This window comes from Ambystoma mexicanum, chromosome 11 (assembly GCF_040938575.1).
Source record: "Ambystoma mexicanum isolate Mex_15411 chromosome 11, UKY_AmexF1_1, whole genome shotgun sequence".
In the NCBI taxonomy this organism is placed as follows: Eukaryota; Metazoa; Chordata; class Amphibia; order Caudata; family Ambystomatidae; genus Ambystoma; species Ambystoma mexicanum.
Genome location: NC_090934.1, coordinates 1,250,294,056 through 1,250,306,218, shown reverse-complemented (window position 1 = coordinate 1,250,306,218; position 12,163 = coordinate 1,250,294,056).

The following is a 12,163-nucleotide window of genomic DNA, read 5'->3' as shown; positions in this document are numbered from 1 at the left end:
ACAACTAGCCTGTGTGTTGCACTTTGGGTTGCTATCACTTTGCATGAACTCTCTCCTTCTCGTCTCAGTACCTGAGTGGTTCTGGGAGTTGGAGTCCATAGATGTCCTTGGGCTTTCAACTCCTTGATGGTTTTTCTCAGAGGTTTCACAGAAAGGCACTTTAGAAACAAAATGTTTTATGTGTAAATTGTGGGTGTTGGTGTCACAGATAGGGGTCTGACCAGGATGACAATAGATCATCAGATATGTGGCTATTGTTGGGTCTTCCTCATTGGAAAGGGGGGATGCTGTGTCTTATCCAGTGAAGTCCCCATATATCACTGCTAGTTGTCTCCTCCTACGTGATCCTCCCTCATACAGCCGCCCCAGGGTCTGGATCATATAGCTGCTGCCATTCCCCTGGCCACATGGGAGGAGGTCACCGCTGGGAAAACAGTGGTGGCTCCATTGGATTCATCACAACATCCAGCACACAGCAAGGCACTGGCAGAGAGCACGAACCTCATCTATGGGGCCTCTCAGCATCAGCATATACAGCACACAGCCTGGCACTGGCAGAGAACATGAACCTCATCTACGGCCTCTCAGCATCAGCACATCCAGCAGTGGACTGGCACTGGCAGTAGACAAGAACCTCAGCCTTTCCACGAGTAATGCCTTTAATTACAAGGGAAGCAGAAAGGAAAAGAGTAGTGTTCCCCTCTGGGAGCATGGAGGGGCGTTTTGGTCCAGGGAGGATAGCTCAGAGGCAACGTGAACACCTTGGAAGGAAGACAACACGAAGCAACACAGGTGTGATCCCCAGGTCAGCACTTAGAAACCTCTGGGTATTTAGGCACGTTATATAAATGCAACTAAGACAAAAAAACACTATTACGCAACTAAAAAACAAAATGATTCCTGTAACAGCGCCTCAATGACCGAGGGCTGTGTAAGCGCTTTAAAAATGCAAAAAATAAAATAAATAAATAAAATAAAAAGAGGAGTTGTAAAGGGTCAGAGAACGATTAAAGTGTGTTGTTTCTGATCACATAGAGAAAGAGTGAATTGTGCGTCATTTTCTATGCTTCTAGCATTTACCCAAAAGCTGTTCTACTGGACTACAAGACCTGTAAAATAGTCGCCAGACAAGAGTGTATTGTGCTTGTAAAAGAGCTAGCAATTTAAGATGAGTCCTGAACTGGTACCAATTTTTGAAGTGTTGGGTAAGGACTTTGGCACAAAGGAAGCAGTGAACTGCATTACAAAAGGCTATTGTTCTGGTTGAACATATTCTGTTAACGAACTGAAAAAGATATGAAATGCCTCGAGGATTTAATAACAGAAGTGTGTAAATGTCAACAATGTGCGGTGCACCTATAAAAGTGTAGCACAAAGAAGAGATGTTTGAAAGACCTCTGGGCAGCCTCCAGGTGATGCACGGGGAGAGAACATGCCATCCTGTATGTAACTCAGGGAGGAGCTCAGTGTGGCTTTAGGGGAGCGTTACTCTGAAATGAAAGGTCTGGATATTGAAACTGTAATTAATAGGTGTATAAAGAATAGCAAACTGTTGGATTCTGAGATGTTTGCAGTATGCCAAGGTTTGGGCTTTCTGGGGAAATGTTATGTGATTCGATATATTGCAATACTATTTCTTCTGCACATGTTACTTGTGTTAGGCATTTAAATATCACATTGAAATTGTGAATTGTCACAGGTGGCCTCGTGAACACACCAACCCCCAAATACGGTTCTAGGGTTTTTATTAAGAATTTGAATAGGGTCCAACTAAGGGCTGTCCTTCTCTCTCTCGTTTTCTCCGGGTCTACCACCACCTTACCCATACCTCCCTACATTCCAATGGGGTCACTAGAGGTCAGTCACCCCTACTGTGTACCAGCTGGCGGGCTGATGGTGGGGCCCTAAACCAACTGCCTTATCTGTCTTGCTCCAGTCGCGGTCTTCAAGGCAAATCTTAACCTGGGTCCCACAAGCGAAAGTGGCACCTTCCAATCCCCCAGGTCTCACTCAGCCTTTTCCTCTCATGCTCTTGTACTCCTCTCCCTGGCATGCCAGCCTTCCTCTCCTGGCCTTCTACTCGTCTCCCTTCTCTGCCTCCCTCTTCCTTCTTTCTCTTCATCTCTCTAACTCTCATTGTCCCTCCAATGTTATCGTGCCTCACTTCTATTCCTACTATCCCTCTCCAATACTCTTCTCCCCTTCCACTTATCTCTCTCTGCTATACTCCACTACTCTCCACTACTCTCCTCTCCCCTACTACTCTCCAGCCCCACAAATCTCCCCTCCCGCTACTACACTACACTCCCACTACTCTCTGCTGCTTTTCTCTGTGCTCGTTGAATCTCCCCACCCACCAGTTTCCACTACTCCCTCCTCTAACTACAATCTACTATTCTCCAAACCTCCTTATCAGACTCTCTCCTTTCACTTTCTCAATCACCCTTCTTGTTCACCTCATGAAACCACCTACACTCCCCCTTAGATTTACTCACTCACCTTACTCAGCATACAGGCACTCTCACACCCAGGTTGCACTTTCTCTGACCAGCCAATACCGCGTCATGCACATGCTATTTGCATCCTCTTCCACTCTCTGCTCTACCGTCCTCTCGTTCTGCCTTCTCCTCCCTTGATCTCACCTGAATAACCCTGTCTCCCCTTCTTTCCATGCCCCTTTGTCCTCTTCCTCCTCCTCCCCTTTCTATTGACCCTCATGCTCAGCTTGTTCCCCAGGCCAAGCACTGTCTTGCTCTCGCTCATTGGCCTGGTTAAAGAGATGGGAAAACATACATCCCCTTAAAGCCACACCCTTTTCTGAACACAGGGGGCCTCATTACACGGTAGGCGGTGGACCAAGGTGCTATTAGCACCTTGGTCCATGCCGGTAAAATACCGGCACCGCCTTGGCGGAAAGGGGATTTACCGCCCCATTCCAAGGTTGGAGGGGCGGTAAATCCCCTTTCCGCCATTGCCCTTCCCCATTCCCATTTCTGCCCCATAGGGCTCTATGGAAATGGGGAAGGCGCTAATTACGGCACCGCAATTTTGCGGTGCCGTAATTAGCTCCGAGGTCCCTTAGCGGGTTGGATATTAACGCCTGCAAGAAGCAGGCGTTAAATCCTCCAACCCGCAAAGGGACCTCGTAGTACGGCGGTAAGGGTTAACGGTCACCGTTGCCATTAACGGTGACCGTTAACCCTTACCGCCGTCCGTGTAATGAGGCCCAGGGTCTCGCTATTTCGGCCCGCTTAGAGAAAAGTCCATTTCAGAGTTCATTTTCAGTGGAAGATGAGCGTCCTAGCTGCCGGTCCACTGCGATCAATGTTCTGCTCACTGCATGTTCGCTGCCATCTCTCTCGCCGGTGGGTTGCCTGTGTCGCTCTCCGCTGCCAGGATTTCTGGATGCAGAAGTCCTACAAAAGAAGGGAAAAACATTGGTCAGCATCGGAGGCGGTAGGTATGGGGAGATTGCAAGTGGTACTCTGCCATTGTAACCAGGCACATGTGGAGGGGACAGACACTGGGGCCCTCCCAACTCCCACTCCCCACCTCTGGGGCCTAATTGGATCTGGCAAACACCCTGGTAGGCCTCCTGCCCCAGGTAGAGAGGGGTCCCACACCCCCCTTTACAGGGTCATGATCCTGACCCTCTTACACAATGTAAATCATTTTATAATTTAATGGGCAGAAAATGTCCATGGGCCAGGCCATTTCCATGAACTTCAGATTGATAATATTTAATTTGAATTTTATTACACAGAGATGATTGAAAACGTCATTTCGCAGCATGAGAATTGTGGATATTTTGTTTGATAAAATGAGTAGCATTAAATTGGCAAGTAATAACACTGATTACTACAGCCCTTAGAAGTTGGATGAATATGGCATTAAGCTCTATATGAAAAAAGTGATTGTTTATTATTACCTGAACCCATTCCATTTCTAACTAAATAATTTTTTTTTTTTTTTTTTTTTTTTGTGTTTAATCACTTCGGATTTTTTTACAAAACGAAAAGGACTGGAGATCCGTTTATATGATTTCAAATTCTGTCTAGTTCAAGTAGATGAAGGTGCTCGTTATGGGCGAGGAAAAAGAGGAAGTCGACTGTCCTGTGCCACAAGAAAACAAACGACTACTGTTGGGGCGTACGACGTACCGGCGAGCGGCTCTGGGCCAATAAGAGAACCGGGTGTAAAGATGTCTGACTTGTATCGGCCCTTTGTCAAAGGGATCGATAGAAGGGCAACGGTCGGCTATGACTCTGAGGGACGCATCAAGTTGATGATATATTGCATAATGTTTACCGTGGCTAAAGCCCAGCCTGGCTTGTCGCCTGCAATCAACTTGTTCCAACAATTTTCCTCGTCTAACGATGAGAAGTCGGAGATGTTGTTCTTCAGGTAGGTACGACGGATTTCTCTTGTCTTGGGGCAGTTCAGCAGAAGGTGGCGAATCGTTTCTTTTTCTGTAAGGGATTTGCAGTAACGGCATCGGTTTGTATTCGATAATCCTCTAATTGCCAGAATTTTGTTTGTCTCTAGGAGGTTTAGGCGAATTTTCAGAAAGTAGAGTCGGGCTGCTCTACTTGGGAAAAGTTTGAGGTAGGTTTGCAGTGTATCCTGTTTCTTAAAGAAAGGAGGGAGGTGGTTGGTGAGTTTGTATTTATTTGCTATCTCTGTAGTTTGGATCCAATCCCACTCCTTGATTTTTTTGGAAGTTTTTACTGGGTTGGTTATCAGCTCTTCCTTACTGCTTTCGGCTGAATGTAGAAGGGCAAGCATGTTTGATTCCCATTTCAAGAGCGAGTTGCATGATTTCAGTTCGCATATGGGGACCCTGGCATGATGCATTTCCTATAAAGTAGGACACTGTTCAACGCGACCAAGGTTCCCAGAGATAAAAGACCAAGTTCTCTCCTGAGCGGTGCTATCGGTGTCGATTTTGGGAGGCCAAGAATTTTCCTCCAGAATAGGGCTTCCAATTTTGGCCATAGCTCTGGCGGAAGGTTGGGCATGGCGTCTGATCCGTAAGTAACCGAGGGAATCACCTTCTTTTTGTAGAAGTCTCTTACGGGAATTATGGAGTAACGGCCAAATTTAAAGTCGATTGCCTTTCCCTGGATGGATAAGTTCTTAACTTTGTCGATGAGGGTTTCTTGCATTGCTTTGTCTTTCGCGGAGCTGTCTAACGTGACTCCCAGGTACTTAAAACTGTTGACCATTTCGATTTGAGTGGCGCCGAGACGAAGATTGGTCTTTTCCGCTCTCTTTGATGTTTTTTGGAGCCTCATCGTTTTGGTTTTGGACTCATTGATTTCTAAGTTGTTTTCAGCCATGTACCTTTGAAGGTTATTTAGTTGGCGTTGGAGTCCTTTGGGAGTATGATCCAAATAAATTCTTATATGGTGCAACACTAACCCAAAGCCCTCAGGGCTCTCACATTGACAGACAACAGAAAACATAAAAAGGCCCTGGTAGTGGGGATTAGAAAAAGTCACCAAACATAGTGACTGACAGAGTCGTTTCAGGCTGGCAGCAGTAGTTTGTTGTTTGTTATTGGACCTAGGCTGTGTGACTCCTGTACAGTGCAGTGTAAATGAATAACAGTCTTTAGGTTTACTCTCTATGTAATTAAAATGTAGCCTTTTTAATGTCACGTGTAATTTACTGAATACTAAGCTGACAAATGTACACTCCTTTTGTCCCCAATCTCTTTGCTATCTCAGGTTTTTACATATATCTCAACCCTTCGAAGTTGAAATGAGGATCTTCTGACCAGAGCCCTCAAATGACCCTCTTTTGGAGGGTCCGGTGAGGGTACTTCAATCATTCTTTTCTCGCTGCGACCATGCAAAATGGCAAGCGCATCTCATCACTTGCACCAAGATAAGTTTTGAGATGCTACCCCACTCTTTCTTAAAATCCACATGGATTTGAAACTTTTTTAACCCAATTGGAGCTATAGAAACCTATGGCTCAATTTGGGTCAATATGAATTTCATTTGAATCAGACATTTAGTGATTTGGCTCGTTTAGGCTTGCGTGCCATTTCTATAGCGGCTCGAATGGCTTGAACCAATTTGAACCTTTTCTTAAAGGTTCAAACCGATATTCGGGTCAAGTACTATAAGCCTCGCGTATCCCCAGCATTCAAAAATGATAATATGAGAAGTAAAAAAAATAAAAAAAATATGAGAAGCAATTAAAACCCCTATGAAATGGAGAGCGAGCAACAAAAAATAGAGGCCGACTTGTGCATATTTTTCCACAGCTGCTGCATGTAAAAGAGGAAGCCAAGGACATTCTACCAATGAAAAATAGCCAAGTGGGACACTGCAATGTAGGGGAACCCTCCGCTGCGACAGAAAGAGGGAGAAAACCACTCTGGGTGTGGATCCCCGGGTCCCAACTCACCGCGGTGTCCTGCAGCGGACACGGGACGCTAAACAAAGGAGAAGAGCCACGCCTATAAGCGCCGGGGTGATCTAGGGTGCAGAAAATACCCAACATATTTCATGCACAGGCAGCGCTGCGCACAAGACATGTTGGTTATTTTCTGCACAATTAATCACCCTTGGAATTAAACATAGCCACATGGAGCTCTAGTATAAGTGAATACGCGCCACTTAATTCACGGGACCCCTTCGGTGCTTTGAAGAAAGGGGAACATGTAGTAAAGAGGCACGTTAACTCATTGGGATAAGTTCCTGCTGGTGAGATCTGTGCACAGCCTGCAGTCACAGGTTTAATCCTGGCAGGGCTCAATCAGTCCTTCAGGGCAATACATTAGTAGCAATCTGTTGGGTAATAATGACACTTATAATCAAGTATTTTGAGACAATTTGTTGGGCGTGCTCTAAATTGTAGAAATTTCAATTATTTTTGTTTTAATGTTAATGTTTATTGAATTGGTTTAGAAATATCTTATACAAGATGAGAAAATACAATATTAAACACATTCCACCCACAACATGTGCAAATTAACAGATGTAGAGAAGACTTCAAAATTAAAACATATCACGCCATGATATGCAATTAAAAATCACTTAAAATCCTAATTATAGACAAATAAAAACCCTAATCAAAAATCTACCATACAACTCATCAAATACGGTTAAAATTCATCAATCTTCTTGAGCACAAGTAGAAAGGAAACAGCCGCAATCAACAATGAGGTAGGGCAACCACTAAACTAGAACATTGGATAAAAACATGTTGCAGTGATTCAGCTTCTTGTTGACAAAATCTACACTTATTATCAATGTAGAGTTTCCTAACAAAAAAGATTTCTCGCGTGTACAGGAGGTAATGTCTAAGACGGTCATTACAACTTTTACGGTAAACGGTAAAAGCGCTAGTGATACCGTTTACCAGCACTTTTACCGGACCGGCAAAGTATGAGTTCTATAGAACACACTTGGTGGAATTACTGGTGCCGATACCACCACATCTGACATTTCTGGGACTGGTAATACCGGCAATGCCGGAAATCTGTGCTGGTAATAACAGCACAATGGTATCACCAGCATGTTACAAGCATAGATATCTCGGTAATACTGGCAGATTTGTGCCAGTAATAACGGCAAAACCAAGGCAGAGATAACATCACCTAAGAGCAGCCGGTAAATGGACACAGGTGAGGGAAATAAGGCCAGAGGCGCACCCAATGCACCCGGGTGCACCCAATGCACACAGGAATAGTACTTAAGGGCCACACCTTCCCCAAGAACACTTCTCAACACAACCATGCTGCCACTCACTGCCGCTACCATGGACCTGGAGCTGCTCCATGCTGATGTCCAGCTGCTGGAGCAGCAGCAGTGACGACAGGTGGCCAGGGATACAAAGAGGAAGAGGATGGGGATACGGATGATGCAGAAGGCGAGGCAGAGGGGTGCTGCGATCCCTCGCACAAGGGCCACACCCTAGGCCCTCACAGACAGCCTGATAACTACTGTGTAACGCCTAAACAGGGAGACAATTCATGACCTCCTGACCTACATCCAGGAGGACATTGGGAGAAGGATCGGCATCAGGACAGCCATACCAGTGCTGCAGAAGCTGGTGTCAGTCCTGCACTTCCTGGCCAGTGGCATGTTCCAGCACTCAGTGGGCCAGCTGCATGGCATTTTTCAGCCTGCCTTCTCCTGAGTGCTGGTGCAGGTACTGGAGGCCCTCCTGCGCCATGTGGGCCAGCACATTGCCCTCCCCACCACCCTGGCACAGCTCGATATCACCAAGGCTCGGTTCTATGCCATTGTGGGCATGCCCATTGTGGTAGCACCATTGGACTGCATGCACATAGAGCTGATGCCCCTCCACGCCTAAGAGGAGGTCTGCAGGTACTAGAAGCAGTTCCATTCCCTCAATGTCCAAGTGACCTGTGCCAAGACCTGACCATTTGCACTACTGTGCCCAGTTCCCAGGATCAACCCACTACTCCTGGGTCCTGCAGAACAGCACACTGCCAGCTTACATGGCGCTTCACAGAGGACAAATAACATAGATCTTGGGTGAGCACATGAATATTTACACCTACATTGCAGCATGGGTGATAGGGGGAGAACTATGTCACAAATGCATGTTAGGCAAGCATCCTGCATATGCAGGACCAACCAGCGCACACCTAAATTGACAGGCAGCATACCACACATAGGAGTCGCACATGGCTGGAGATGTGGCAGTCACTGACCAGGCCATTCCAAACCCAAAAGGACACCCATATGTAATGCACTACAGGTACCAGAATGCAGCAGATCCCCCTAATCCCCCAATGCCAGTGAATCTTTAGACTAGGCCACCTAGGGTCATGAGATGTATGTCCCGGTGAGACATGGGACATGCATGCACAGACTGCCTGGTGTGATTCTGCTGTCACAGGCAACACCACTGCAGAGCATTATTACTCACACATGTGTCCTTACCCCTTGCAAGTGACTCAGGATTGCCCGCTGCTTCCATGGTTGATGACCTCTCTGAGGAATCCCCAGATGCAAGAGATGGCATACAACAGGGTGCATGTGAGTACCAGGGTGACCATTGAGAGGACTTTTGGGCACTTGAAGGCACGGTTCCGATGCCTACACTAGTCTGGGGGTGCGTTTTTGTTCAGGCTAGTGAAGGTGGGGCAGATAGTCCTGGCTTGTGCAATGTTGCATAATATCTGTGTCAGATGCAACATACCCCTGCCCCAAGATCTGGACATTCTCCCGCCAGACGATGATGCTGATGATGCAGTACCAGCCGGGCCCATGCATGTGCACATGGAGTCCAAGGATGGGCGCATGGCCCATCAATAACTCATAGATGACTTTTTCTGAGTACCCCTTTCACTCTGCACTTCCCTTGCACCTTAGTGCATACGATGCACAGACACAATAAATACTTGCACCAAAATAAGGAATGCCCACTCATTGCCCCAAGTGAAAACTATGTATTGAAAAATAGATGCCCAACATAACCTCCTCCCCACACCCCCCCACACAACCACCTCCCCATCCCATGCCCCACCTCCGCCACCCCACACTCCCTCTCCCGACTCAACCCCCCCAAACAACTCATAGGCACAAAGTGAACCAAAGTGTTACACCAACTGTCATTTGCGCTGCCTCTTCATCACATGGCTCTTGGCTGGACCAGGTGTCAAAGAAATCCGCTGGTAGTGGTGCCTTGGGCTGCCCTGATGCAAGCTCCTTGCGGTAGTGATGGTCGATGGCGGGTTAGACACCTGGGTCTGCAAGAGCTCAAGAGCCATGGCTGAGATCCCCTGATTCCCCTCGCGGATCCTTTGAGCCGGCCTTGTGCCTGTGCACTCCTGCAGCTGCTGGCCTGGATGCACTCACGCAGCAGCCTCAACTCATTGAGCTGCTGCTGGCCAAGTGTTGTCATTGCCCCATGCCTGTTCTCCATTGCACGTAACCACACATCCATATCCTGGATGCTAGCCATGGGTAGAGGAGGGGGGCTCTGCAGTGTTACAAGGCTGAAAGACGGGGTTGGGTAGGGGGTGTGGTTGTCATCATCCTTCCCCTCCTCTGTGCTGTACCAGTCACGATGGCTGGGTGGTGTGGAGGGTGCAGAAGGAATGCTGGGGCCACTGACCACAGGTGTGGTTCTGGTGGCAGCTGGCAGTAGTGGTGGCACAGCTGGCAGTGGCACATCTGGTGGCACAACAGGTGGTGGTGCTGGTGCAGCAGGTGGTGGTGTTGGTACAGCAGATGGTGGTGCGGCCTTCCCAGGTTGCCTGCACATGCTGGGCCTGATGATCTAGGTGCGTCGCTGTCAGAGGATCTACCTGTTTGGGAGAGATGAGCACACTGTTAGTCTCCTGGGAGTCACTCATGCTAGATTGTTTGTGTCCTGCTCTTGTCATGCTGTTTCTTTGGTCTGTTTGCTCCGATGTGTGCTTCAACATGTGGGCGGTGGGAGTGCACATTGACTTTTGGTCTGCCAAGGTCGCTTGTTGTTGTGTTTGCGGTGGGCCTATGATTCCTGTCCTGTTCTCCCTTGGCACACATGGGCGCTCGTCATGTGTCCATTGTGGGGCTGTGCATTTTTGCTAAGGTGCTTGTGCATGGCTACATCTGCCCGCATCCCCTGGCATGTGTGTGTGATTGGTCCATTTGCTATGGCTGACACGTATTAAACCTGTCCCTTTGACCATTTGGTGTTTCTCTGCGTGGGGATGCATGTATTTGGACTCAACATTTGCATTTACATGGTGTTTTTTGTACTTAGCACCATAGCCTTGGTCTCTGCTGACCAGACTCCCTCAATGACCTCCATGTGCAAGATGGAGCTGCACTCCTCCTCCCAGGGCATGAGGGTAAGGGGTGCCACTATCCCTCCTCCTCTGGCAACAGATTTCCTCCTAAGGGTGGCCAGGATGTTTCGGACCCTCAGCCTCATGTCGTCCCAGCGCTTTTGGCAGTCCTGCGGTGTGTGTGGGACAGTCCTCACAGCTGTGACCTTGTTGGTCACATCCTGCAAGATGGCCTTCTCTGGCTGGTCCTGCGGTTCCCAGCCCTGATTAGGGTCTCACCATGCATGACAACTGTGTCCACCAGTGCAGCCAGCTCTGGCTCTGCAAACTCCGGCTTGTGAAGCCAGACCTTCGGGACTCTCGATTTGCCACTCCAGGCATGCCTGCACATTCAGTTGGGCCGGATGGTAGCAGGAAGTGGGTGATTTAAAGTGGATGGCGTTTAAAGGCCACTGGCGAGCTTCCCGTTCCTGCAATGATGCTATTTTCAGTGCCGGTAATTCCAGCGCCGGTGATTCTGCCAGTTTGGGTGCCGGTATCGGCATTTCTGGCACATTTCTGCTGGAAAAAACAGCACTTTGCTTTCAACACTGGTAATTCTGGTGTTACTGTATTACCGTTTCAGGCAGGGGGCTGTGCACGCGCCTGCGTACCTGTAATGCACCAGTGATTTCGGCAGTCGGAATTACCAGTGTTTTTGCAGGATACTTGTAATGTGGGCCTAAGTCTTTGTTTGAAGTAAGCAGTACCCACCCCCAAACGTTTATTTTGGAGACTGATATCGTAAAACATTTTATATGAGCTCCAAGTGTCACATGTATTAATCCAGTCAAAATCATAGACTTTCTTTTCACTTCCTCTGGATAAGAGATAAGGAACTCATTGTTTACGTTCAAATCCAATACACTTTTTTTCACATCATTTACATTTAAAACTATTCAGACAGCCTGGGTTAGTTTTTTCAATCAGTGCCCGTAAACCTTGATATAAAGAATGTTCACAACCCATAAGCAACTTCCTATATAAGGAAATGGGTTTCCAAATAAGCACAGAATAAATCGACAAGCCCAGTTCGTATCTGATAAAAACGACGGGGACGCAATTGGGCAAATGTAATGCTTTCCGCTAAATTCTCCCTTCCGGTTTGGCAAAGTCGAACTCCTGTGTAATTGAGCTGGTTTCAAGCCCATATGGTAAAGCTGGGACTACCTCACTCTTGTAAAACGTTTAAGTGGTAGCAAAGTAAAATGGCAGTATCTTCGAGCAAGGTGATGCACTGGGGTCCTGTCCAATAATAGCACATCATCAGCGTTACTTAGCCATGACATGTGTTCATTGCCTAATTTTGGTGGAACAAAAGCAGTTGGTTCTAAAGCTTCTTCCATATCAGATAAGTAT